General features: G+C 45.4%; 1 protein-coding gene across 5 annotated transcripts in view; it reads left to right on the top strand.

Annotated features, from left to right (window-relative positions):
- The first annotated feature begins 213 nt into the window (after nucleotides 1–213).
- The window catches only part of B3GALT1 (beta-1,3-galactosyltransferase 1), a 218,014-nt gene continuing 212,227 nt past the window's right edge, over nucleotides 214–6,000 (top strand). For 4 of the 5 annotated variants that reach the window (XM_076342692.1, XM_076342691.1, XM_076342688.1 and 1 more), the window contains exon 1: nucleotides 214–294. The gene's annotated coding sequence lies outside the window, so the exon portion shown is untranslated. Of the gene's footprint in view, nucleotides 295–1,072; nucleotides 1,141–6,000 lie in introns of those variants that run through there. The other variant, XM_076342690.1, reaches the window with a different exon arrangement.

Raw genomic sequence — 6,000 nt, 5'->3', positions numbered from 1 at the left:
CGGAAACAGCTCTGCCGTAGGGGCGAGCTCCCATTGGTCTCTTCTCGTCACGCCTTCCCGCCTCCTCGGTGCTGCGCGGGCAGCGATTGGCTACTGGCGGTTGTCAGTCGGAGAGGGCGAGCCCCGCCGGTACCCGGGCTACGCTCTCGTGAGGCGGGCGCTGCTGCCGGGCGCCGCGGCGGCTGGTGCGGCTGCGGGCGGAGCAGTGATGCTGGCTGCGGGGCGGCGTACGGCAGCGGGAGCCCGGCACGGAGCGGCGTGCGCCCAGGCGGGCGAGGGCGGCGAGCGCGGCCGGTAAGGTCCGGCCGCGGGGAAGGCGGATGGCTGCCTCCGTGCGCGTCCGTTACGCCTCGTGCTGAAGGGGCCGGCGGCAGCGCCGGGCAGCGGTACTGGCACGGGCGGAGGGGCGGGCGGCAGCGGGCCGCGGCGGGTAGGGGTCGCGGGCGGGCGCGGTCTCCCGCCGCCCCTTGCCGTGCCCTTCGGCGCGGCGGTCCCGGCCGTGCCCCGTCCCGGTCCCCAGGCGGGACCGGCGGCGCGACGGGAACTTCGGTGCCGCCGCCCGGTTGGCGGCGGCCGGCGGTGCCCGCGGGTGCCGCGGCGGGGGGCGACGCTGGCCCGCCAGTCGGGTCTGGCAGAGGGGCTGCGGTGCTGCCTCCTCCGTTCCTCCGTCGCCTCGGGAGGGCTGGGGCTGCCGGGGAGGCGGGGGTAGTCGCTGGGAAAGGCGGGCCGCGCCGCGTCCCCGCACCCATCCGGCGGGGTGCTGCGGGTCCCGCTTTCCGCAGAGGGAGCTGAGGGGGACGGGCGGGCGGGCGGGACTGCCCCGCGGCCCGGCTCGCGCGGGGCGGGCAGCTGCTGCCCTGCTCGGGGAGCTCGCGCGCGGGTGGCGAGAGCGGCAACCGCCAGCGCGGACGCGCGCGCGGCCCCAGTCCCGGCCCGCCGGTCAGCGGCGCGCGGCGGGGCTTGTCTGGGGGCGGTGGTTTGGGCTCCCCTTCAGGGAAGGATCTTGCTCGCACGTGGTCCCGGGCGCTCAGCTGGGCGATTCACGTGCGGGGGAAACTAACGCAGGTGGTGTCTTGTTGTGGCCGCGGACTGTATCTTAAAGTTGTGAAACCAGTTAGTTCAAAGAAAAGTTATTTTAAAGTAAGTGTAACGGTGACGGTTGATATAAGACCGCTGGCTGTTGAGACGGAGGAATCCCAAAGATGAAATCCTGTTTATCCGCGTGCACTCTTTTTCGTTGTTCCTCAACCTGCTGTACTTTTAGGGATAGAAGAGGATATTGGAAGGCTTTGAAGTATTGTCAAATCTTGTTAATTTAGAAAACAATAGCCTTTAGATGCTCTTTGTAGACATTAATGTAAACATTCAGAATCTTGATTATGTAGCAACGTTTTAAGGAATCGTTAGGATGCTGCCAGACTTTGTGATGATGGACCTGATCCTTCAATCATGGACATAAAGAGGAGTTCTGACATTGATTCAGTAGGAAGCAAGACAGCATCCACAATGAACGGTTGAAGAGAAAATAGTTACCTCTTGATTATTTTGCATGTGGTGGGTTGGGCATTTTAAATGTTAAGAAACATTTTCTGCAGAAAACATAAAGAGCGTTTAATTTCATTTGGTTTTTCATTCGTTTGTAGCTGTAAGCTTCCTTCCCTACTTTCTAGGAGCGTATTGATTTGGTTCTCTCTTTCTTGATACAGAGCATTCCGATACATTAATTCAGTTATAAGGACGCATTCAATCACATAATGCGTAACATATTTTCAGAATTTTTTAAAATTATGTGATAGATGGCACGGATGAATAGCCAGTGTAAGCCCCATTGCTACAAATACATGCTCTGCTTTGGAGAGCTGAAACCCAGTTTTACAGCTGTGGGGAAGGCACTAGTAAGTGTAAAAGATTTGAGGTGTGGAATTTATAACCGATACAGGTTAATGTTGTTCCATCCCTGCATACTTATCCACTAAATATTGTTTTTGACAGAACATAAATTGCTAATGAAATTCCAGTTTCTTGTACATCACCGATTCCAGATAGATCCAGCAAAATGTTATATTGGCAAACCAGTTTTTCAGAAACCTCATTTAGTTAACTTGAATCAATGTCTTCAGAGTATTTTAGGTTAATTTAGAGAGCAATCCTGATCCAAGTACGTTGCACGTAGCCATGATGCAATGTCTGAGACGCGCACAGTTGTGCCAGTCTGCCTCATACCTCACCTCTGTTTTCCTTACGTGCTTTCTTAGGAAAGAAAACCCCAAATTTTTGTGGTGGTTTTGTGGCAGAGACCAGTAGAATTTTTGCAAAGATTACAGGCTGAAAACACCAAGCTTCCCCCCCCGCCGTGAGTGACACCAAATTTTAATCTAAAAATCTGGTTTATGAATGTAGAACCTTCAGCACATGTGTCGTCTTTATTCATGATGGTCGTTTCACTGGGATTGTTCTCAGGAGGACGCACATGCAGGAGAACGTATGCCATTGTATTTGCTGCATAGCCTATCTTTGTCTTTACTTTTTTCCTCAGAGTTCTTAGGAAACCTTTTCTAAAAGATCGAAATATTTCAATTGTGTATCTTCAGAAGGGTGCTTGATTCAGTGTTGATTTCTCTTCTTTGTCTGTTAATAAGTAATGAACTTATTTGGAGCAGGGATTGTCCCACCACTAAAGTGAATATAAATGTATTAACTATTTACTTGTTAAAAAATATTCATCAGCTATAGACTTACTAATATTCCTAATTATTATCATTATATAATGCTTATACCTAGTTAAAGCTAGAGGAGAATGCAGAAGTTTCGGAGATTGTTAGCTTGCTTTTCATAGTTTTCTTCTATATAAAAGAAAATAAGTCCATCCATATGCCTCCCAACTAAAAGGACACTCCCTAAAATAACAAAAAAATTCTTGGATTTTCCTAAGCTGCTTTTTGTAGTAATAATTTTTACAGGGAAGCATTGCTATATGCAATATAATAAGAAATCTGGAACTGAAGCAGTCAATGCTGTCACATCCTCCAACCTGCTGCCTATTCAGTTGCTTAGATAAAGATGGATACTAAAATATTATTGATGTAATTAGCCATGAGTTGTAGGAAAATTATTTCTTTTAATACAGCTAGGGAAAACAAGTGGCATGCTTTTTTAGAAATACGTACGTATGTACATTTAGTTGAACTGCTGAAGAGCAGAAGATCATAGAAAAGATGAATGAATGATGTATCTCCTTCTAGTTGTACTAGATCATGCAAACGGTACGCTGATCTGTTTGGAAAAGCTAATGCTGTTTTTGAACTGCAGCTAAAATACGGACTCGTAGCTGTTAGTACTGTCTCCAGCAAACACAGCGACTATAAACGCTGATGTATGGAAGCTCTGCAGAATTCCAGGTAAACAGAAGTATAAAATGCCTCTGCATCCAAGTACGCCTTTTGTCACTTACTCAAAGGCTTCAGATGTTTCCAAGTGGTGATAGTATCTGCTGCTGCCTAGCACTGCCATAGGCAGATGTGGATGACCAAGATTGCTCTTCTTCAGCTCCTGTGTCTCCTGTGAATGCTTTCCAAGGAAGTTAACAAAAGCTACTCTTAAACAGGACATGGGAATTCAGCTCCTGATGCTGAGGACACAGCTCTTCAACACAGTAACAGAGGGAGAGAGATGAAGATGGGCGAGTAGTTCTTTGACTGATAAGCAGGCAGGCATAAATTTCGGCAGAGCTGTGCAGACTGCAGATGTGTTGGTGGCTGAGATCAGCTTTCTAGGGTTCATGCAGGAGAAAGAAAGGATGTACGAGTCTCTCTGAGCCTTGGGCTTGCTTGTGGGTAGTATTAATACAGCAATGAATCAAGGTGTGATAATGAATTACAAATCTCATTTATAAGCACACCCCTCTTGTATCACTACCTAAAGTGTAAAATTGCTAGGTATTTTGCAGGTATAGTGGGGGGTGGACACTCTTTTTTAACCCTCTTGCATTCTGATTTTTGTAGCTGTCAATTTAATCTCCCAAACTATTGGGAGTAATCTAAATATCTGCAGTGGTTACTCATCAAAACTGTACTTTATTATTCCCTTAAGAATGAAAATGTATAATTTAATGTATATATAAATGTATAATTTAATGTATAACATAATGTATCACTGCATATATTTATGAAATACATAAGTATACATTCTTTCCTCCTGAATAACAAGAAGCTACCAAATACTGGAGAGGGAGCTAATGGCAAGAGTGAAGTGAGTGAAGAATACACTGTACAGCTGAAACCATGTGAGAATTCTGTTGAGCTATATTTATTCATTTCTAGGGAGTGTTGCTGGCATACCTTCTCCCTTTACAGAAGGTGCTCTGTATTATCAGTAGCCTCAAAATATTTCAGTTGTAATATGCCTATTTCACGTATAAATACTTTCTGTAGAAGAGAAGAAGGCAGAAAATACCCTACAGATACTGGCTTTTGCACTCAGTTATTTAAGACTGCCATCTGAGTACCAGTAAGCTTTAACTCTTACTATCTTTTGAGACTTGCTGTAGTAAAAATGTGGATGACTTACATGCCTAACCTTGCCTCCCTTTGAGCTGTTCTGCAGCTCTGCTGTTTGAGGGGCTGATGTTTGTTTCTTTTGTCCCTCAGCAGGTGGCTACATTTTCACTGAAATAGCCGATCCTGCTGTGGAACAACATCTGTGGCTTTGTGGGGGTCATACTGGCTGGAGTAATTCAAATACTTCCTCCTGGGTCTGACCCCTATTTTTGTTTAAAGATATAGTACTAATTTATTGCTTAACATAGGATATTATATGTTAGAATTTATACTGAAGGTCTGCTGTTATTCAAATCTGACCTGTATCTTTCACAGCGGATAAGAAGCAGAGGTGTAACCTTTTTTTGTGTTTTTTTTCAGAGCTTAACAGAAGATATTAGAGAAAATTGAAGTTAAGAATATCAGAAAAGCTCTATTGGGTCAGACCAGTGGGCCTTCATACTCAGGGTTCAGCCTCCAACAGTGATGTTAAGGGATGCTATTTAGGGGCTGTACACAAACCTAGCTGCTTTATGTATCTGTTCCCTTGTACTCTCCCCACATACTTAGTTTTCATATTAGGGATGGTAGGTATATATCTGCTCAGTGCTTTTAGAGCCTGTTTGTGAACCTGCCAACCAAGAACTTGTCTTTTTCAAACTTGCTGATGCTCACTACCTTCACAGCCTCCTGTGGTAGTAAGTTTCAGAAGCTTACTACTAGCTTTGTAAAGAAGCACTTTAATCTTTTATAAACTAATGTCTTACTAGCTTCCTTAAATGTTCCTTAGTTCTATTACTGGAGGATTTAGCAAGCAGAAGTTTTACATTAGGTTATTTACTACCTGTATGGTTTGATTGATCATATCTTGCTTCAGCCTTCTCTCCAACTGAAGAGCCTCTTTAGTCTTTTTTTCTAAGGCAGGCACTCCATCCTTTTAATATTTTGTTTGCCCTTCGCACTGTACTTGAGATGTGGGTGGACCAAGGTTGTATAAATGTGCTCTGTCTTGTTCTCAGTGCCCTTCCTCATGATGCCCGATGTTTTGCTATGTTTTTTGGTTGCTCTTGAACATAAAACTGTTAATTCCAGGGATCTGTCAATGATGACTCTTAGATTTCTTCTCAGTCATTTGTCAGCATGGTGTGTACGTGATTTAGATTATTTTTCATTAGATGTATTAGCTTACATGTATCCACACTGAAGCTCATTTGTCATCTTTGTCCACTCTGAGTTTTGCAAGGTGCTTCTGGAGTTCTTTGCCATCAGCATGGCATTAGTTCTGTGCTCGGAGGCAACTTCTTGTCTTTGTCCTAATTTTGCCAACAGTATCATTCCTTATGAGTTTTTTTGCGTGTACGTCTGATGTCTGAGAGGGATAAAAGTGGTGTGGCAAATCAGTCAAGGTGCTCGTAGATCTTAAAAATGGCTTGTACATAACACAGGCTTTGCTTTTTTATAGGTT

Source organism: Aptenodytes patagonicus, chromosome 6, assembly GCF_965638725.1.
Source record: "Aptenodytes patagonicus chromosome 6, bAptPat1.pri.cur, whole genome shotgun sequence".
Taxonomy (NCBI): domain Eukaryota; kingdom Metazoa; phylum Chordata; class Aves; order Sphenisciformes; family Spheniscidae; genus Aptenodytes; species Aptenodytes patagonicus.
The sequence above is the reverse complement of the archived record's forward strand: the minus strand, read 5'-3'. Positions and strand labels throughout refer to the sequence as shown.